This window comes from Hevea brasiliensis, chromosome 1 (assembly GCF_030052815.1).
Source record: "Hevea brasiliensis isolate MT/VB/25A 57/8 chromosome 1, ASM3005281v1, whole genome shotgun sequence".
NCBI classification, from domain to species: Eukaryota; Viridiplantae; Streptophyta; class Magnoliopsida; order Malpighiales; family Euphorbiaceae; genus Hevea; species Hevea brasiliensis.
In genome coordinates, this window is record NC_079493.1 from 127,813,189 (window position 1) to 127,836,897 (window position 23,709).

Below are 23,709 nucleotides of genomic sequence, written 5' to 3' on the forward strand. Positions count from 1 at the left end.
TTTATTTTTTGGGTATAACCTGTATTTTTCTCTGCAAGTTGTGGTGTTTTTTATTTAGTAGTTTTTATTATGTTTATTTATCTATTTATTTGTTTGTTTAACTACTGGAACTCCATTGTAACACTAGTTTATAAATATATTTTATTAGTTAAGGAAAATTAATGTTATTACATGGTTTGTACATGTTGTGTATTAGGATTGAGCTAGGCTCCTTATTAGTGGATTTCTGGTAGTTATTGGGTTAAGTTAGCCAAACTTAATTTATAATATTTTATTTTATTTTATTTTGCATGTTAGGCCTTGAATTTTTGGGCTCAGTTATGGGTTTGGGAGTAATAAGGCTTATTACGAACTTCGGGGGCTTTATACTGGCCTAAGTTCTAGTGTCGGTCCAACTTGCGAAATCGGGTTGTGACAAATGTTCTTTTGTAAAAAATTAGCAAATAATTGTTGGCATGCTCTGTGGACTACTGTCTCATTTCACTTGACATTACTGTTTTCATGCTATTTTTGTAGGTAACATCATGGCTCCAAAAACCAAAAGTGCTCTTAGTAAAAAAAAACTAGTAGGTCTCAGAGCACGAAGGGGAGACCTACAACAGTTGGCCCAAATCTTTAAGTTCTGCTCATGGTGGAATGATTTGACAAAGGACCAACTATTTATAGAGAAGAAGTGCAAAATCCAGATATGTTAGAAACTATACATACCATGATTGAATCTCTAAACCAAGAGCAAGGTGGTTCAATTTTTATAATTAATGAAAGAAACCTCGTAGCAACCATCACTAATATCTTGTAGAAGGGCATAGGAAGGTGGATGGAAATAGTTCTCGATAAAATTAATGAAAATATAGAAAAGATTATTTTGTTGATTCAGTCATTGGCTGAAAAGTTTAATTTGCCTATTCTGTTAACTTGTGATAGCCAAGTCTCTAGGCCAGAACAATCTAATGTGAAGCCCAGAGTTGCTAGGGAGCCTGAGAGGTACGTCCAGTCTTGAACTCTTTAGGGGCAATGCTGAAGGAAGCCGTGCCAGCAGCAAGGAAAGATACCAGCCACCCCACAAGAGAGAAGAATAGATGGCTAGCCAAATAAGAATACCAATCCAACCCAGCCGCCCCAGCGGTAAAACTATTATTATTCCCAACCAAGTCATCAGTAACACTAACTCGGTCACTCACCCTAGTGTTTATGACATAGAAGCAATTACAGGTCCTCAAGTAGTACCAACCCTTTAACAACAGTAGATACAGATGCCCCAGGTAACATTTGGCTCTTATGGCTCAAGGGGTAATAACTTCAGAGAAACTACAGTGTCTACTAGGCAAATACCTTAACTAGTACTAGAACTTTTATATCAAGTACCAGCTCTTGTAGTACAGGTACCTGTTATTCCATCTGCACTTCCATCTGCACCCCAGGTGACTATGGATGCTGTTAAAGATTTATACAAAAGCTGTATGGTCTTGGCCTTAGACAGATTGGCCGATCAAAGTTCCTTAAGCCATATCTAGACTCTGTTAAAGATGCACTTATATCATATAGGTATTTTAAGGCGGCATTGTATTTTATAGCATTTAAGTAATTAATTGCATGCATTTTAATTAGTTTCATTAGTTTTTGTTAGTTTGGTTAATCTCTACTTAATTTCATATTTTCTGTATAATTTCAAGTGTTTTAAAGAAGATCCAAGGCGTAGAAGTGATTGGACAAGTTTAAAAGTTAGGAAAAACTAAAATGCCTACTGTACAATATTACACGAGTCCTTTAAGCAAGAGAGCTAACCCATGTAACCTTCTGGTAGTCAAAATAAAAAGAGCTAAGGAGAGGTCACGGTATATGGGCCATGTTAATTGCCTTGTGTAACCTTCTTACCCCTGTGTAACTTGCTGTCTCCCTCAAATGCGAAGCTTGAAAAGTGTCCAAAGACTTATATGGCCTAAGGCCATTTAGTGCTACATTGGCTACGTACTTTGACACAGATAGACTTTCTGTTTCGACCTAAATTCTCCTGCACACATTCCAAACATACTTCTAAGGCTTTTAGTATTCTGAAACATGACTTTTAGGCATTTGATATATGTACTAGAAGGCTGAAACAAGCAGAAGGGGGGGACGAAGAGTCCGTTTCACTTTCAAACCCTAGTTTTCTAAGTAATTTGGAGAGAATTTGCATCAAGCTCAAGGAAAAGGACTCTAAGCTAAAGTTCCAAAAGTTCAAAGCTGCAGCTTTGTTCTGTGTTTTTTTGTTTTATTTCTCTATATTGTCTTATATTCTTTTATTTTAATTTTATTATGTTTGTTAAACTTACCATGAGTGAGTAGTTTGTTTAATTCTAGGGTAAGGAGAGTAGCACTTTCAATTTCTATTATGGGTATATACTAAGGTTATTGAATGGATTTGAGTTTTGTTCTTTGATTCAATATTCTGTATTCTTAATGCATGCTATGTGTTGGTACCCATTTAGAATTAATATAAGATACTAATTGAAGAACTGAAAGGTAAAGATTTGTATTGGAAATCAAGATTTTGAACCTAGAAAATCTGACTTAGAGATAGGCTGAATTTCTTTGTGGAGTTCCATAATTAATCAAAGAGCTTAAAAGGTTTTAATTAAGATTGATCGCCATGAAAGTAGGGTTCAGGTTAATTAAAATATACATGAGGTTCCTTGAGAGAGGACGTAAGATATCTTAAGATTAATTTCCATCATAGTAACAATTCTCAATTTGTTGAGTAGGTAAGGTTAAGTCCATAATAAGGTTAAAGTGTAAAATCCTAACTCTGGAATGTTATCATCCATTGATATTTTAGTTCAGTTAATTGTTTTAGTTTTTATTTCTTTTAATCTAGATTTAATTACTATTTCTCTACAAATCGATCATCTAGATAATTAAAATCACTATAGTTTGGTACTCAATACTATCCTTGTGGAAATGATACTCTACTCATCACTCTATTACTGGTTAACAATCTGTGCACTTCTAGGATTGTAAATCAGCAAACAAGTTTTTTGCACCGTTGTCAGAGATTGATACTTGATATCAACTTATTAGTGATTTGATTAATCTAGACATTCTTATTTCTTTTATAGTTTATTTTTTGTTTTTATTTTTTTTTTATGTGTCTAATTTTATTTTTACTTTTTTTTTTCTTGTGAGGATCATTGAGACATTCATTAGAAAGTCTTCATAAGTTTTATTCAACAACATAATGAACCTTTTTATGATGCTTGGAGAAGATTTAATGAATTGGTAAAGCAATTTGCCAATTATAATCTTTCAAATCATGAACTCACTCTCAATTTCTACAATGGTTTGGATGAAGCGACAAGAAATTGGGTAGATAATGGAGCTTAGGCTAATGGTCATCACGTTCTTCAGAGAGACCATGAGGATACCATTCACTTGTTGAATGACATGTTAGATTTTGATTACCATTGGTATTGGGATCCTTTGCTGCAGGGTTGGAGTCACTAATACCCCCCACACATCTATTAATCTAACATTTCACATCAATAATTTAAGCCACAATTAGAGAAAAGAGTGGGAGTTAAAGAGGCGGTAGCTCCATTGGAAAATTTTAACAACCTAATGGTGAACAATGAGCTATCACTTTATAAGTAGGAATTAAACGAACAAGGTTGGGAGAGTGAAGAAGCTTCATAGGAATTTGAACCTATAAAAAAAGTTGAACATCAAGAAAAAAATTCCTTTGAAGATGATTTACCGGTAGAGTTCCCACTAGAAAAGGAGTTAATTGAAAAAGAAGTGAAACCTAGAGCTCAAGGAAACAACTCCTTTACAGTTAGGCAGTTATTGGAAGAGTGTTTACATGAAGATGAATTAGAGATGAAGGTGGTGGATGAAGAAATTGATAAGACTATCAATTTGAGTTCATTAATGATGCTTACACATACACCACCAGAAGACCCTTTTCTATCATGGACACCTCTTGCATCATTATATGTCCTCCATGAGCTAAAGTAGTCCTCTTCCCAATAATATCATTCTAAGCTATGTGTTGTTCATGCTATGTGCAATCTTATTTCAAATCTTGCCAATCTTGAGGGCACCATAAATTAAGACCCATATGTATTATTATATGATAACTACTATGAGTAAAAGTCACTTTTTTATTAACACTTCTGAAAGGAGTCAAGCTAACGACCTTAAATTAGTGCTCCTTGGGAGGCAACCCAAGAATTTAGAATTTTTCTTTAAGTTTATTTTGTTTTTGCTTTCTTTTATAATTTAGTTAAATAGGCATCCCAAACTCTAACCTTGGACATTGTAGGTAAAAGCAAGATACAGAGAACAAGGAATGGATGAAAACAAAGAGTCAAAACCACACAAGATAGGAAATTTTCAAAACCAAGGAAGTACATATGTTACTAATCTCTGTTATGCATTTTATTCATACATTTAGAAAAAAGTTAGCATGAAAACTTGAAGGGATAGGAAAAAGTATGCATCTGAAGTGTAATGCTCCTGCTCCAACCACTAGAGGAATTATTCGCTTTCGCTCACCCCATCCTAAGCCTCATGGTTTTGTCCCATAGGTAGAATGGAGAACTTCCTAGGAGGTCACCCATCCTAGGATTTCTCTCAAGGGAGCACACTTAACCCCGGATGTGACATCCCTTACTCGTCTATAGTGTAGCTGAGCGAGGCATGTCACACTCGGTGCCGGAGCGCCTTAACTTATCTTATTTCATTTCCTAGTAATCACATTTCATTTTGTTAATTTTGGGTTAATTTATTAACCAGAGAAACTGACGAAGTTTTCCCTAATTTATTAATATTTTGACGATTTCCACCTGTTAGAAATCTCAACATTATAGTTTCAATAATGTAAATTCTTCCTTATATTCAATTCCAATACTCCATCTCAATATTGCAAACTCATAATTTCATACAGAAATAGATCCATAATTAAATTTCATAAATAAAATATACAAATCTCATTAATTATATAATTTACAAATAATTACATAAGTTCATAATTTACAATACAAAATGAATATGACAATATACCAAAAATGACTAACATGGCCTAAAGGGGCCCTACTAACACCATCTGACATTGATGCTGATAAAAAATCTCTATTCCCAGTCTATGGTCTATTGGGCTCTCTCTCTGTATCTCCAGTACCTATGTGTGGCAAAAAGCGATGAGCTAAGCATACAGATTAGTGGTGCCAATATAATATAAAAATAAACTAAAATAATTAAATATGCAGAATTTATGTTATTAATGCATGCAGACTGAAATTTTGGTAATTGTTCGTAATATTCTTAATTTAGTGATTTTATGTTCATTATTTAATTAAAGAATTTTAAAACTTATTTTAGTTACTCAAGTAACCTATACAAATAGACTGGACTGGATAAATAGGTAAACTAGCACTGGGTATCAAGTACCTCGGGCCGTCACACCATTTACAAATTAAACTAACCTTGGTATGTAAAATAAATTTAATTTAATACTTGGTAATTGTAAAATAAATTTACATGTTAGAAATCTTTATTAAGTTGTGATTGTTGGGGCCTATGTGATATTAGAATAAATTACACATGTATATAATTAATTTAGTTTAATTATCCTTAAGGTAATTTGGTGAAAAATTAATTAATTAGGTTAAATAGAAACTTAGGGTTATTTGAAATTGAATTCATTTATAAATTAAATTCTCAATAATAAATTAATTTTAGTCATCTGATAAATATCATTTAAATAATTAGCAAACCCATATATAAGAATTACTTGTGCATGAAAATTATTTGCAAACAACAACTCTTTTGTGAATTACTTGAGTGTGTAGGACTAGAATTGCATTTTTAGGATAAAGTTTAATAGAGGAATAATAAACAAGACTTCTAGAAACATTAGTAGAGGACTGGCACTTGAATTAATGAGGTTAGACTAGGCGTAAGGGGTGCCTAACACCTTCCCCTTATATACCCACTATCCCGAACCTAGACATTAGGCTATGATAATGACGGTTGTGGAAACTCTGTAAGGAGTAAGTTGCCATCTATGACCCTTGGAAGAAATACTGAATATGTTTTGGTTATTACCCGGTTGGCGACTCCTGTCTATCTATGCCTTCGTGGCATAAATCCTTAGTACCGTGGTAGTGTTATAGGAAGACGATACTTATTAGTGGTTTAATTCTATTAGGATTGTATGAAGTGCATGTTTAGGAAATGTTGTCTAAGAAGGTAGTATTTAAGTGAGACCATTGTGACTCCACCATCTTTCCTGGGCATTATCTGGTACATTTTATATAATTCTAATGGATGATATTTTGTCTCACGCCCCACTTTTACAGTTTGGCGACTCCATTGGGGACTAAATGGATAGTTACTCCAACATGTTTCTATTAGTCTAATATTATTCCTCTATTAAACTTTTTACATTGCACTACACTATCACATGGATCACCCTTACCTTTTTTAGCCCCGCTAGTGCTAGTCAAGGAGACCATAGTTCCACTCGAGCTATGATGAATTGGTGAATGCTAGCACCCCATGAACGTACCTTTCAGTATATAAAAGAGCCACAGCTCTTGCCATTGTGCTTAATGGACAAGCTCTCATATGAGAGACCCTTTTCCTACCCGATGAAGCCCATGAGCCATAGATTTCAGCCCGAGGTACCCTGTAGATTTTTGTTGTGCTGGATTTATAACCTTACTGTTTAAACCATAAGTTCTAGTGGTAGTTGAGATGAACCTAGGCCTATGCACAGGCCCAATGTGTGTATAGGCTCAAGTCCATTTTAAAACCCATGTTAAGCAAGAGGATGCTTACTTATAGTTAAACTTTAAGGATATAAATCCTTTGTTTGTGAGGCAAGGATCATTCTGGACCACATTCTGGACCACCCCCTGTTGGTGTGTCCAGTGTACTATAGCTTAGGATAGAATTTTTTTTCCTACCCTACACGTGAGAGTTGGAGGTAGAAGGGGGCGAAGATTCAGTGTGAAGATGTTCTTTTCATTTTTTTGATTCAGTCTTTGGTCCGATTTTAGTTCAATTTATATGGTTTGGTTTTAGTTCAGTTTTGGTTCTATTGGTATGGTTTGGTTTTGGTTTTGTAAAGGTAAAGGTAAAAAAAAATGGTCCATTCATGCATTGCATTCATGTACATAGCATGTTTAGGTTAACCCTTAAATCCTAATTTTTTTTAGCAAACATAGCCTCGAAACACACCAAAGAGACTTCCGATCAGGTCACTTGGGTTATGCAAGGGAAGAGACTAGTAAGGATTTCACCTGCACTATTTAAGATGGAAGAAACTATGGCCATGCTTGATGAAACCTTGAATGCCAAGATGTTTGAGCTGAAAGAGAAACTTGTGATCAACCTTAGAAAGAGGCTCCAAGGTAGTCCAATTAAGTGGGATTAAAGTTATTGAGGTTGAAATTGTGTCTCATAGCCCAAGGAGGTTTTCCCAATTTAACCAACCCTTATCCAAAGTTTTCAAGAGTCTTAAAGCTTAAGACCTCTTGTAGCTCTTATGACCCAGACCACTACCAAATCTACTTCCACCTAGCCATGATATCAACCAATATCACTAGTTCCACCAAATCCACGATCATGACACTGACTAATACTTTTAACTTAAGCATGATATCTAAGACCTAATTGATGCCAAAAATATAACCAACCCAAAAAATTGACCAAACACCCGCACTAGCTCTATGCCTAACTAAAATTTTCATCTTTACCAGATCTCTACATGATCTCCACCACCCTAAATAACCCTGATAGAATTATTAACTTTATCCAACCCATCCAAAAGCCTAATGAACCTCAGTCTATAATGGTTGTTGACATTTATCATAATTCTAGCTATGATGAGGGTCCTTGGCATGTTTGGATCGATTCTGATGAGGAGGTAGTTGCATTGCAAGTAGATAGTTCAGATCTACTAATGTCTGGTTTTCAAGTTGCTAGGATCTATAAAAACTTGATGGATCCAAAAGTGGCTACTGTGAAGAAAAGGATAAAGTTTTTTCCTAGCATGGGCCTTAAAAAATGTATAGATGGCCTAGTGACTTTTCTTGAGATGAGCAAATCACAAGGTATGGTTTGGGCTATGAGTCAACTAAAGAGGAAAAAGAGCTAAAACCTCTTAAGTTCTTGAAAGAGGGGGGCAATTACCTGGACATATGATTAGGGGTTACTATATGTGAAAGTGCTAAAGTAGAAAATCAGGACCATTGATCTAAGGACTGCATGGAAAGCTAAGCACCTAAAGCTACATCCCTAAGTTTGAGTTTGTCTTTTGTAATGCTCACAGTAGTGATACTGATGTTTCCATTTCTAATATACTTGATACTGATTTTAAGCCGAAGATCAAACATGACTAGTCCTTCTGCTTACTTGTTTGATGTTTATTCTAATGGGCATATGCATGGCATTCATAATCATTTAGAATCAGTTTCTATTAATGCATCAAAATCGATCTCTATTAATTTGGGTACACTAAATAATCCTAAAGACATTAAGTTAGCTGAAGATTTAACCTAAGAAGAAAGAGATAAATTTATAGTCTTGTTAACAAAGTACCAAGAAGCACATGCCTCGAGCTTAAAATCAGATGGCCGATTCTCAAGCCACGCTGGTATCCCCATAGGAAAAGAGTGATCAAAAGTTGACTTATCTAGTCATCCTAATGAGAAGTAAAATTTCATGCTATGAAGGATTAATAATAGCACATGTAGACCTAGAGGGAGAAAAAAAATGATGTGAAGACATAAGGAGGTCTTTGGAAGTAAGAGAATACTTGCAATAAGCTAACAAAAGAGATAGAGCAACAATTCATAAATTAGCCACTCAACTTACTTTAGTTTGGGGGTAATTCTACAAACTCATATGTGTGATAGAAAAATAGGCTGAGCAAATAATGAAAGAAGTACATGCAGGAATGTGTGGTCCCCATATGAATGGAAAGGTTCTAGTTGGGAAAAAATGTTTGAAACATATAAGGATTGGCCTGAAAAACTCCCTTACGTTTTTTAAGGTTATCGTAGTACTGTGGGAGGGGGACGTGAGGCGAAATATCATCCATTAGAATTATATAAAATACACAAGGTAATGCCCAGGAAAGATGGTGGAGTCACAATGGTCTCACTTAAGTACCACCTCCTTAGACAGCATTTCCTAGACATGCACTTCATACAATCCTAATAGAATCAAACCACTGGTAAGTACCGTCTTCCCATAACACTACCACAGTACTAAGGATTTATGCCACGAAGGCATAGATAGACAGGAGTTGCCACCCGGGAAATAACTGGGACATATTCAGTGTTTCTTTCAAGGGTCATGGATGGCAACTTACTCCTTGCAGAGTTTCCACAACCATCATTACCATAGCTCAATGTCTAGGTTTGGGATAGTGGGTACGTAAGGGGAAGGTGTTAGGCACCCTTTACGCCTGGTTTAACCTCGTTAATTCGAGTGCCAGTCCTCTACTAATGTTTCTAAAAGTCTTGTTTATCATTCTTTTATTAAACTTCATCCTAAAAAAAATGCAATTCTAATCCTACACACGCAAGTAATTCACAAAAGGTTGTTGTTTACATACAATTTTCATGCACAAGTAATTCCTATCTATGGGGTTGCTAATTATTTAAATGATATTTACCAGATGACTAAAATTAATTTATTATTGAGAATTTAATTTACAAACAAATTCAATTTCAAATAACCCTACGTTTCTATTTAACCTAATTAATTATTTTCACCAAGTTACCCTAAGGATAATTGAACTAAGTTAATTATGTACATGTGTAATTTATTCTAATATCACATAAGGCCCAAACAATCACAACCTAATAAAGATTTCTAACATGCAAATTTATTTTATAATTATCAAGTATTAAATTAAATTTATTTTACATGCCAATGTTAGTTTAATTTACAAACAGGATTAATTTTAATTTATAAAGTATTTATTTAAATTAATTATATGCAAAAGTCGGTTAAATTAAAAACAAAGTTAATTTTAATTTACCAAATAAAAATTCTGTTATTACTAAAATTTCATACTACTGATTATTCGAGGAGTTTAGAGCTACTTACCTGTTGGTAAATGCAGTTGCCATTGGGGTAAGCTACCCTTAAAAAAGGGTCTTCTCTTCTAGTATGGCAATGATATCCCTGGCTTACTCCCGTTTAGCTCCACATAAGCTCCACGCAAATGCCCTTTTTGATACTTACCTTACGGCTACTTACCAATTTTGTTTGTAATAAAAAATAAAGAAACTTTAAGAAATATCGCTAGAAAAAAAGAAGAACTAAAAGAATTTTGGCTATTTTTCTCTTTATTTTTTTTTCTTCTCCTCCACCCCTTTTTCCTCCTTTTTCTTTTTCTCTTTTTCCTCCTCCTTTTTTTTTTTTTTTTTTTTTTTCAGTGGGGTATTTATAGGGTTTTAGGAGAGAGGTGTGATAGGGTTTAGAGTCCTAGCGTGATAAAGTTCAGATAACTTAAACAACTAGGATTGCAGAATTTGGGTGAGACTGAAATATGAATGAGGTGTTTCAACCAATGGGAAGAGAAGGAAAGGAGAAGGCACCAATAGGGAGTGAGGAAGAGGTGTGGTAGGGTTTGAAGTCCTAGTGTGATAAGGTTCAGATAACTTAAACAACTAGGATTAAGGAATTTGGGTGAGACTGGAATATGGATGAGGTGTTCCAACTAATAAGAAGAGAGGAATAGAGAAAAAGATATTTTTTTTATTTTAATTTTCAAAAAATAAATTAAATAGGTCTTATTTAAAATTTCTAACTAGACTTTCTTAGACCCATGGGGCCCAATTAAACTTAATTAGGTACATTTAAAAATTACCCATATTAAATTTAAATAAAACAAAATTTTATTTAAATTTAATTAAATTCGCTTCCAAAAAAAAATGTATTATTATTATTTTTTTCAAGATCATGCCACGGAATTAATAATTTAGCTCCATACCTCTAATTACATCTTACAGTCATATAATTTTTCATCATCGGGTTTCCCACAGCCTCAATGCACATACTCATCACAAAATAATGGTCTACAGTTTGCCCCCACTTTGGCGAAAGTTGAAATCAATGTGAAAGCATTGCTCAAGTTTTGTCAAAGTGAAACTCAAATTTCTAATAACTATGAAACATTGGCTATAAGGATCAAGTATATCTTGCTCGGTCGACATACTCTATGTTATGAGACTAGCTACGGTCTCATAATAGTAATAACTGTGTCATGTGAAAAATGAGTGTATCTTGCTCTGTCGATATACTCAGCGTCATGAGACTAGCTATAGTCTCATAACAGTGATAACTGTGTCATGTGAAAATTGAGTGCATCTTGCTCTATCGATACACTCTATGTCATGTAACACCCCCGTTTGCATAGCCTGGTAGATTTCACTATTCCGGTGACCGGTGTCGATCCGGACAATTAAGGGGATTAGAACCATACTTAAGACAACTAGAGAAACTATAAACACAAATAATTAGTGATTGCCAATTAGTTAAGTATAAATAAGAAAAATAGAACATAAAAAGTTAAACGATCCGAGAGTCACAGCGATGGGTGACCTCCTCGGGAACGACTGCGAAGTTGCTTTAAACTCAAATTTCGAACCGTAAAATGTGACGCTGCGGTCCTTAGGACCCTTAGGAACACACTGGAAAAGAGAAAATCACGAAAAAGAACTGTTAAACCAGTCAAATAATTAGGTCAGGGAGCCGGAAGAAATATTGGATTATTTACAAACCGGGATGAACCGGCGAGGGGCAATTTGATCAATTGACCCCGAAAGCTGACTCCTGACCTAACTGTCAAATAAAATCGGAGAAAAGAAAATTTTTGGAATCGAGAATTAAATTAAAGAACTAATAAAAAAAAATTTAGAATTGTCTTCTTCCTTCCCATCATGCCGCCCCACCTTCTCCCTCTCATCTCCATGAAAATCCACCATTAAAGCTTGCACTCAAGCTTTAGTTCCTCCACTCAACCTTAATAAATCCCCAAAAAACTTCACTAGAGCTTGTTATTGCAACTTGAGAAGAAGAATTACAAGAAGAAAGAAGAGTTAAAGATTGGGTTTTGAAGCTTTAAGAAAGGTTAGTGTGCTAACTTACCATTTTACTTCTTTAAATGCATATGTAATGGTTGAAATGAGCTTAGAATTTATGAAATGAAATAAAAACATGGGAGAAGGACCAAACTGAAATTTCGGCCTGGTTGAGGGGAGTATGAAATTGTATGGTTTGATGCATTAGAATGAGTTTAAAAGCTTTGATTAGTTGAATGGTTAAGATTAAGTGCACTAATTGTGATTAAATGCATGAGATGGATGAGTTAGGGTTTGAATGTTAGGGTTTGTGAACTAAAATTTGAAGAAATGCATAAATGATGACTTTGACCTATTGTGAGCTGAAAAATGGTCAATAATGACCAAAGGAGATGTGTGGGAATTGTTGGAATGGAAGTCAAATTCGTAGGGTAAATGGTCATCTTCGTGACATGACCAAGCCAACTTTGAAGGACCAAAATAGAAATTTTTCAAGTCCAATTGATATGGCACCAATTGGGGATGAAAATAGACATAAAATGGCACAATTTTCATTAAGGAACCATGCCCAAAAACTGACCAAAACCTAGTAAACCAATTGACCAAATTTGGTTGAGAGCATCACATCAGATAAACTGACCAAATGAACAGTGTTTGTTCATTTGGTCATAACTCGAGCTAGGCAGGTCAAATTGACTTGAAATTTTACCAGTGATTAGATCACATATAGACCTAAAACTTTCATGAAGAACACAAGTCCAAATTCTGCCAGCAACCAAGCCATTTGGCCACCCCAAATTGGTGACTCAAATCTGCCAGCACCAAACTTTGCCCAGAAAACTCTGGGTTATTTTCAATCCGGCAGCCCTGATTCAAAGGGCCATAACTTGAGCTACAAAATTCCAATTGGAGTGATCCAAAAATGAGAATAAACTTAAGACAATAAGAAACATTCTCTATGAAGAAAGGTTTGCCAAATTCCCACAGTAGATTAACTAATGGAACAGTGCAACTTGGAGCACCAAAACTGAAAATTTGACAATTTGGCCAAAAGGACTTAAACTTTGAGAAAACAACCAAAATCAACAAATTTAATGACCAAAATGTGGTATGTGGGTGAAGTTGGAGTGCCCATACCTATTAAGCCTTAAAAAGTCAACAATTTGACTTGAATAGTGTGGTGAATAGTAACCCGAAACACAAAAACTTCGAGAACGTCGAAATTAGTACATTAAAGCTAGGTAAAAATGAAGTGAAATTTATTTTTGGATTTATGCTAAGTTATGGTACTGAAACACTGTGAAACTGTGTGTTTCAGCTGAAAAAGACTTGAAAATTCGAAGAGACTGAGTCAAGGCTTCAAGGCGACTCAAGTCAGGTTTGTGCACAATAATAATTGTTTAAATATTTTAATCTCAAAAATTTGACTTCTTTGATTAATTATGTATTGTGTTGCCATTTTATAATCGTAAATGTGACTTTGAAAATTGATCAAATTTCTCATAAATTGTTTGTATAAATTATTTTGAATTGATTTTATGTTCACACTTAGCATGACAGTATCACATTATTCCTCCTCCATTTATGGGGTTGAGATCGTTTATTTTCCTCCCTTTCTGGCTTGCCAGTTGAGGTTATAGATCGGATGAGTACTCATTAGCTAGCTAGCCACCTCCCTCATTGATTTCGATTAATGGGGTTGAGATTGCGTTGTCGTGGTGTACAACGCGGCATTGATCGGAAATTTTGTGTCATGGCTTAAGTTGTGTATGACTTTGGCAATACTGTGTTTATGAAATTATTGGACTAAACTGTGTTTAATAGATTATTTGACAAAATGATGTTATTATGAACTTTAATATTGTGAAATGTGATTGAGAAACATTTAAATTGTGTTTGGCAATGAATGATTTATTTATTGCATTTTAAATTTTTATTGTGCATCACTGAGTATTTTTATACTCAGCGATAACTTATTTTGCTGTCACAGATAAGAGCAAGGAAAAAGCAGCAGAGTGAGCTGCTACTGAGTTGAAGATCACACCAATCTTTTGTACGGGTATTATTTTATACCCTTGTAGATAATTTTGATGTAAATATAGAAATGTTGTATGTATCAATGAAAGTTTAGTAGTTGTAAATAAATTGTAATAATATTTTTTTTGGATTTCCTTCTATAAATTAATATTTGTACTTATGAATTTCTTACTTTATGCTTTGTGATTGGAGATATTAAATATTTTGAGATGATAAGTCTTGAATTGTATTGTGAAATTATTTTGAAGTGTGTTGAACTGAGTTGATTGAGTTATTGAAGGTTGGGAGTTGTGAAATATTTTTTGAAGTGCTTTTTTTTAGGTATTTGAAGAACTGTTTTCTCCAATTTCAAACGGAACTCTGTCAGAATTTTTATAAAATTTGCGGCAAAATTAAAATGGACAATTTTTACTAGTATTTAAACTTTGAATAAATGATTTTTAATTCTCACTAAAATGCTCACCACTTCCAAAATGTAAGAAAATCGTTTTAAAATCCCTTGTAGGGTGCTTAATGAGTCATTAGTAGGTGAAGTTCGGTAGTTCATTAAGTACTCTACGGGATCATGTTATGCCTTACGGAGGGGTAAGGTGTGACATGTCATGAGACTAGCTACGGTCTCATGACAATGGCAACTGTGTGATTTGGTATGTTGTGGATTCGTATTTAGGACTGCAGTCCTAAACTACCAACGTATCCCCCTCGCCATCCTAAGGAAGAATCAGACCCACTCGTAGTTCGACACTTGAAACTATGGTGATGCATGTTCTTCTACCCCTTACACACCTACAGGTGACATGTTAATGCGTGTTCTTCTACTCCTTACACAACTATGCCATGTGCCCTAAACAAAGTCTAAGGACTTACCAAAAAACATCTTTCATGAAATGTTGTGGGTTCGTATTTAGGACCATGATCCTAAACTACCTATGTATCCCCCTCGCTATCCTGAGGAAGAATCAGACCCCCTTGTAGTTCAACACTTGAAAATGTGGTGATGCATGTTATTCTATGCCTTACACACCTACAGGTGACATGTTGATGCATGTTCTTCTATGCCTTACACAACTATGTCATGCGCCCTAAACAACATCTAAGGACTTACCAAAAAATATCTAATTCATGATTTGAAAAAATTGGGATGACTGGGTCTCAAAATTCTCTCTGATTTTTATGCTTCCTGTATGCTACTTCCTATCATGGGCATGCTGATTTTACTAGAGTTTCTAAAAAAACTTAGTTCTCTGGGGAACCTCTTTTTGCAAAAACTTTCTTATAACCTCAAAATTTTTTAGAAGAATTATTCACCAAAAAAGACTTCCTTAAGGTTACAATACAATTTTCCTCTGATTTTTCTTTTTCTTTTCTCCCCCATGCTTCATTATTCTACAGCTATTTCAAAACTTTTTTCTGCCTTGACTCCTTTCTCTTCCATGAACTCAATTCTTTGTGCCCTAACTTTTGTCTGAAATGCTTTTTCAAGTTTTCATTTCAGCTGGCTTGCTCTAACTTTTGCCTAAGCGGCCCTTTCGGGTTTTCCACTTAGCGAGCTCTCCTTTTTACTTTTCTTTTTCTTGTTCTTTTTTCTCTTTTTTTTTTTTTAAATTAGACAATCATCAGGGCATTCATATCAAGCACCTATTCTGTCATGCTCACAAAACAATAGGTTAAATCAAAACAATGCAGTTTAATTACTTAATCATTTGATGTATCTCTCAAGACACAAACATTCACGATCATAATTAAATAAAATCCATTCCTAGTTAATGCAATAAAAACTTCTTTATTTATTCAGGTACACCATTACTCCCTCTTACATTTAGTTTTGCTAAATTTCTAACCTTCCGAAGTTAGAAATAAGCTTTATAACCTGCTGAATGGCCTTTTCAGGTTTTCCATCCAGATCTTCTCTCATCTCTCCTTTTGCCTAGACTGCCTTTTGCAGGTTTTCAATCTAGCATTTTTCCTTTTCTTTTCTTTTTTTTTGTTTTCCTTTTTTTTTTTCTTTCGTTCTTTTTTCTTTGACCCTTACTTTTGCCTAGACCACCTTTTGCAGGTTTTCAGCCTAGCGGACCTGTCTCACACAAAGTATCATTTGAGCCTGTTTAAATTGACTGATTCTTGAAATTCATTCCCATCCAGGTCCGATATTCTTACAACACCTCCTGGCAAGATCTTTTTGACTATGTATGGACCATCCCAGTTTGGCTTAAACTTTCCTCTTTGATCAAAAGAGATGGGCCGAGCTTGTTTCAAAACCATGTCTTTCTCTTTGATCTTTCTTGGCTTCACCTTCTTATTAAAGGCTCTAGCTATCTTCCTCTAATAAGCCTGCATACGATACAAGGCTCACATCCTCTTTTCATCAATCAAAGCTAGTTCCTCATATCTCTTCTAGGCCCACTCATTTTCTAGGATCTTAGCTTTTAACATCACTCTTAAGGATTTATCCTCTTGCTTAATGGATAGCACTACTTTAGTCCCATACACTAAAGAGAATGGGGTTGCCCTCGTGGATGTCCTTGTAGTACTACGATAACCTTAAAGAACATAAAAGAGTTTTTCAGGCCATCCTTATATGTTTCGAACATTTTTTTTTCCAACTAGAACCTTTTTATTCATATGGGGACCACACATTCCTGCATGTACTTCTTTCATTATTTGCTCAGCCTATTTTTCTATCACACATAAGAGTTTGTAGAATTGCCCCCCAGCTAAAGTAAGTTGAGTGGCTAATCTATGAATTATTGCTCTATCTTTTTTGTAGGCTTACTGCGAGTATTCTCTCACTTCCAGAGACCTCCTTATATCTTCATATCATTTTCCTTCTCCCACTAGGTCCACATGTGCTAGTATTAATCCTTCATAGCAGGAAATTTTACTCCTCATTAGGATAACTAGCTAAGTCAACTTTTGATCATTCTTTTCCTATGGGGACACTAGCTTGGCTTGGGAATCGGCCATTTAATTTTAAGCTTGAGGCATGTGCTTCTTGGTACTTTGTTAACAGGGCTATAAATTTATCTCTTTCTTATTGGGTTAAATCTTTAGCTAACTTAATGTCTTTAGGATTATTTGGTGTACCCAAATTAATAGAGATTGATTTTCATGCATTAATAGAAATAAATTCTAAATGATTATGAATGCCATGCATACGCCCATTATAATAAACATCAAATAAGTAAGCAAAAGGATTGGTCATGTTATTGATCTTTGCCTCGAAATCTTTATCAAGTACATCAGAATTGGAAACATCAGTATCACTACTGTGAGCATTACAAAAGATAGACTCAAACTTAGGGGTGTAGCTTTAGGTGTTTGGCTTTCTATGCAGTCCTTAAATCAATGGTGTTGATTTTCTGCTTTAGCTCTTTCACATGCGATAACCCCTAATCATATGTCAAGTTAATTGCCCCCTCTTTCAAGAACTTAGGAGGCTTTGGCTGCTCTTCCTCTTCTGTTGGCTCATAGCCCAAACCATGACTTGTGATCTGGCCCATCATCTTAAAAAAAGTATCCAAACCATCTATACTTTCTCCTAGGCCTGCGTTAAGAAAAAACTTCATCCCTTTCTTCATAGTAGCCACTTTTAGATCCATTTAGTTTTTATAAATCCCAACAACTTGAAAATCAGACACTAGTGGAATTAAACCATCTAGTTGTAATGCAACTACCTCCTCATCAAAATTAGTCCAAACATCTAAAAGACCCTCATCATAGCTAGAATTATCACAAATATCAACAACCATTATAGACTGAAGTTCATTGGGCTTTGGATGGGTTGGATAGGTTCACTGGGCTTTTGGATGGGTTGGATAAGTTTCTTAGGCTTTTGGATGGGTTGGATAAAGTTAATAATTCTGTTAGGGTTATTTGGGGTGATGGAGATCATGTAGAGACCTGGTGTAGGTGGAAATTTTGGCTAGGCATGGGCCTTTTGGGTTGATTTTCTGGGTTAATTATCCTTTTGGCATCAATTAGGTCTTATATATAATGCTTAAGTTGAAATAATTAGTCAGTGTCATGACTGTGGGCTTGGTAGGACCGGCAACATTAGTTGATATCATAGGTAGGTGAGAGTGGATTTGGTAATGGTCTGGGTGCTAAGAGCTGTAGGAGGTCTTGAGCTTTGAGACGCTCCAAAACTTCGGATAAGGGTTGGCTGAATTGGAAAAATCTGCTTGGGGTGTGAGACACAATTTGAATCTCAATAACTTTAATGCCACTTAATTGGCCTACCTAGGGGCCTCTTTTTATAGTTGACCATAATTTTCTCTTCTAGCTCAAACATCTTAGTGTTCAATATTTCATCAAGCATAACCATAGTTTTTTCCATCTTAAGTAGTGCAGGTGAAATCCTTACTAATTTTTTCCCTTCCATAACCTAAGTGACTTGATAGGAAGTCTCTTTGGTGTGTTTTGAGGCTATGTTAGCTCAAAAAAATAGGATTTAAGGGTTAACCTAAGCATGCTATGTACATGAATGCAATGCATGAATGGACCATTTTTTTCTTTTTTTTCTTTTTTTTTCCTTTACCTTTACAAAACCAAACTGAACCATACCAATAGAACCAAAACTAAACCAAAACCAGACCATATAAACTGAACTAAAATTGGACCAAAGACTGAATTGAAACAAAAAAAAAAAAAAATCTCAAGAACTGAATCTTCGCCTCCTTATACATTCAACTCTCACGTGCAGGGTAAGAAAAAATTCTATCCTAGGCTACGGTACACTGGACACACCAATAGGGGGTGGTCCAGGACGATTTTCCCCTCATAAACAAATTATTTATATGCTTAAAGTTTAACCATAAGTAAGCATCCTCTTTCTTAACATGGGTTTTGAAATGGACTTGGGCCTATGCACACATTGGACCTACGCATAGGCCTAGGTTCATCTCAACTACCACTAGAACTTATGGTTTGAACAGTAAGGTTATAAATCTAGCACAACAAAAATCTATGGGGTACCTAAGATTAAAATCTATGGCTCATGGGTTTCATTGGGTAGGAAAAGGGTCACCTATGCGAGAGCTTGTCCATTAAGCACAACGGCTGGAACTGTGGCTGTTTTATATACTCGAAGGTACGGGCATGGGGTGCTAGAATTCACCAATTCGTCATAGCTCGAGTGAAACTATGGTCTCCTTAGCAAGTACTAACGGGGCTAAAAAGGGTAAGAGTGATCTGTGTGATAGTGTAGTGCAATGCAAAAAGTTTAACAGAGAAATAATATTAGACTAATAGAAACATGTTGGAGTAACTATCCATTTAGTCCCCAGTGGAGTCACCAAACTATAGGAGGGGGACGTGAGGCGAAATATCATCTATTATAATTATATAAAATACACCAGATAATGCTCAGGAAAGATGGTGGAGTCACAATGGTCTCACTTAAGTACCACCTCCTTAGATAGCATTTCCTAGACATGCACTTCATACAATCCTAATAGAATTAAACCACTGGTAAGTACCGTCTTCCCATAACACTACCACGGTACTAAGGATTTATGCCACGAAGGCATAGATAGACAGGAGTCGCCACCTGGGTAATAACCGAGACATATTCAGTGTTTCTTTTGAGGGTCATGGATGGCAACTTACTCCTTGTAGAGTTTCCACAACCGTCATTACCATAGCCCAATGTCTAGGTTCGGGATAGTGGGTACGTAAGGAGAAGGTGTTAGGCACCCCTTACGCCTGGTCTAACCTCGTTAATTCGAGTGCCAGTCCTCTACTAATGTTTCTAAAAGTCTTGTTTATCATTCCTTTATTAAACTTCATCCTAAAAAAATGCAATTCTAATCCTACACACGCAAGTAATTCACAAAAGGGATGTTGTTTACACACAATTTTCATGCACAAGTAATTCCTATATATGGGGTTGCTAATTATTTAAATGATATTTACCAGATGACTAAAATTAATTTATTATTGAGAATTTAATTTATAAACAAATTCAATTTCAAGTAACCCTACGTTTCTATTTAACCTAATTAATTAATTTTCACCGAGTTACCCTAAGGATAATTGAACTAAGTTAATTATATACATGTGTAATTTATTCTAATATCACATAAGGCCCAAACAATCACAACCTAATAAAAATTTCTAACATGCAAATTTATTTTACAATTACCAAGTATTAAATTAAATTTATTTTACATGCCAATGTTAGTTTAATTTACAAAAAGGATTAATTTTAATTTATAAAGTATTTATTTAAATTAATTACATGCAAAAGTCGGTCAAATTAAAAACAAAGTTAATTTTAATTTACCAAATAAAAATTCTATTATTACTGAAATTTCATGCCAATGATTATTCGAGGAGTTTAGATCTACTTACCTGTTGGTAAATGCAGTTGCCATTGGGGCAAGCTACCCTTAAAAAAGATCTTCTCTTCTAGTATGGCAATGATATCCCTGGCTTACTCCCGTTTAGCTCCACATAAGCTCCACGCAAATGCCTTCTTTGATACTTACCTTACGGCTACTTACTAATTTTGTTTGTAATAAAAAATAAAGAAACTTTAAGAAATATCGCTAGAAAAAAAGAAGAACTAAAAGAATTTTGGCTATTTTTTTCTTTATTTTTTTTTCTTCTCCTCCACCCCTTTTTCCTCCTTTTTTCTTTTTCTCTTGTTCCTCCTCCTTTTTTTATTTTTTTCCACCTTTTTCTCCCTTTTTTTTCTCCTCTTTTTTTTTTTTTTTTTTTTTTTTTTTTTTTCAGTGGGGTATTTATAGGGTTTTAAGAGAGAGGTGTGATAGGGTTTGGAGTCCTAGCGTGATAAAGTTCAGATAACTTAAACAACTAAGATTGCAGAATTCGGGTGAGACTGAAATATGGATGAGGTGTTTCAACCAATGGGAAGAGAAGGAAAGGAGAAGGCACCAATAGGGAGTGGGGAAGAGGTGTGGTAGGGTTTGAAGTCCTAGTGTGATAAGGTTCAGATAACTCAAACAACTGGGATTAAGGAATTTGGGTGAGACTGGAATATAGATGAGGTGTTCCAACCAATAGGAAGAGAGGAATAGAGAAAAAGATATTTTTTATTTTAATTTTCAAAAAATAAATTAAATAGGTCTTATTTAAAATTCCTAACTAGGGTTTCTTAGGCCCATGGGGCCCAAATAAACTTAATTAGGTACATTTAAAAATTACCTATATTAAATTTAAATAAAACAAAACTTTATTTAAATTTAATTAAATTCGCTTCTAAAAAAAACGTATTATTATTTTTTTTTTCAAGATCATGCCACGGAATTAATAATTCAGCTCCATACCTCTAATTACATCTTACAGTTATATAATTTTTCATCATCGGGTTTGCCAGAGCCTCAATGCACATACTCATCACAAAATAATGGTCTACAAGTACTACAAGGACATTCACGAGGGTAATCCTATTCTCTTTAGTGTATGAGACTAAAGCAATGCTATCCATTAAGCAAGAGGTCAGATCCTTAAGAGTGATGCTAGAATCTAAGATCCTAAAAAATGAGTGGGCCTAGAAGAGATATGAATAACTAGCTTTGATTAATGAAAAGAGAATGTAAGCCTTGTATCATATGCATTCTTATCAAAGGAAGATAACTAAGGCCTTTAATAAGAAGGTGAAGCCAAGAAAGATCAAAGAAGGAGACATGGTTTTGAAACAAGCTCGGCCCATCCCTTTTGATTTAACAGGAAAGTTTAACTCAAGCTAGGATGATCCATACATAGTTAAAAAGATCTTACCACAGTAAGAATATCAGACCTGGATGGGAATGAATTTCAAAAACCAGTCAATTTAGACAGGCTCAAATGTACTTTGTGTGAGATAGGCTGCTAGGCTGAAAACCTGTAAAAGGTGGTCTAGGCAAAAGTAAGGGTCAAAGAAAAAAAATGCTAGATTGAAAATCTGCAAAAGGTAGTTTAGGAAAAAGGAGAGATGAGAGAAGATCTAGATGGAAAACCTAAAAAGGCCATTCAGCAGGTTATAAAGCTTATTTCTAACTTTGGAAGGTTGAAAATTTGGTAAAACTAAATGTAAGAGGGAGTAATGGTGTACCTGAATAAATAAAGAAGCTTTTATTGCATTAACCAAGAATAAGTTTTATTTAATTATGATTGTGAATTTTGTGTCTTGAAGAATATATTAAATGATTAAGTAATTGAACTGCATTATTTTGATCTAACCTATGTCTTGTGAGCATGACAAAATAGGTGCTTAAGATAAATGCCCCGGTGATTGTCTAGTTTCAAAAACAAAAAAAAAAAGAGGAAAAAGAAAAAGAGAAAAAGAGAGAGAGAGAGAGAGAGAGAGAGCTCACTAAGTGAAAAACCTGAAAATGCCACTTAGGTAAAAATTAGAGCAAGCTCGTTGAAATGAAAACTCAAAAAAGCATTTCAGGCAAAAGTTACGGCACAGAGAATGGAGTTTATGGAAGAGAAATGAGTCAAGATAGAATAAGATTTTGAAATAGCTTTAGAATAATGAACCATGGGGGGAGAAAAGAAAGAAATGAGTTAAGATAGAACAAGATTTTGAAATAACTTTAGAATAATGAACCATGGGGGGAGTGAAGAAAAAGAAAAATCAAAGGGAAATTATATTGTGACCTTTTTTAGTGAATAGTTTTCCTTGAAAATTTTGAGGCTAAAAGAAAGTTTTTATAAAAAGAGGTCCCTTAGAGGACTAAGCTTTTTTAGAATCTCCAGTAAAATTAGCATGCCTATGGTATGCAACCCTCTCTAGAAGTTCAAGTGTTTGTGTCACTGTTTTCTCCATTAAGCCACCTTCTGCAGCTGAATCAACTGTGCTCCTTATAGAGAGTAGTAACCCATTATATAAATTTTGCACTAGTAGCCAATTCTTTATGCCATGGTGTGGACATTCCCTCTGCAGGTCTTTATATCTTTCCCATGCGTCATAGAGTGATTCACCTTCTTTTTGTCTGAAAGTGTTGAGCTTAAGCCTTAGTCTTGCAGTCTTTGCAAGTGGAAAATACCTTGCTAGAATAACTGCAAAAAATAACTAGATTAATTAGTAAATGTATCATGTAATTAACCAAAATGATTATGGTCTTTTAATCAAATTGATCCTCCAGAGGCCACTCAAGAGGAACATGAAACTTTGGACAAGTGGAAGGAGCATGATATGAGAGTCAAGTGTTACATGCTTGCTTCTATGAGTAATGAGTTATAGAAGCAACATGAAAATATGCAATATGCAAGTGAGATCCTCCTTCACCTGCAAGATTTGTATGGTGAGCACAGCAGGAATGCTAGGTATGAGATATCTAGACAGCTATTCTGCATGAGATGTTTGAGGGACAGAATGTTGGGGATCATATCTACAAGATGATTCGGCTAATTGAGCAGCTGGAACATCTTAACTTTCACATGAATTTCCAACTGTAGATGGATTTGATCCTTCAGTCCCTACCTGAGTCATTTGGAAATTTTGTGACAAATTTCCATATGACTAAGCAGGAATACACCTTGGCTGGTTTACTTAACATGCTGGTTGTTGCCCAAAAGAATATGTTGGGCAATAAAGGAAAAGAGGTAGCTTTGATTGTATCTTTTTCTGCTGGAAAGTCCAACA

General features: G+C 34.9%; 1 non-coding gene across 1 annotated transcript; it reads left to right on the forward strand.

The window, feature by feature from the left end:
* The first annotated feature begins 22,978 nt into the window (after positions 1–22,978).
* On the forward strand, positions 22,979–23,085 carry LOC131169691 (small nucleolar RNA R71). Its single transcript, XR_009140584.1, has one exon. It is a non-coding gene; the product is annotated as a small nucleolar RNA R71 (small nucleolar RNA).
* The last annotated feature ends 624 nt before the right edge of the window (positions 23,086–23,709 follow it).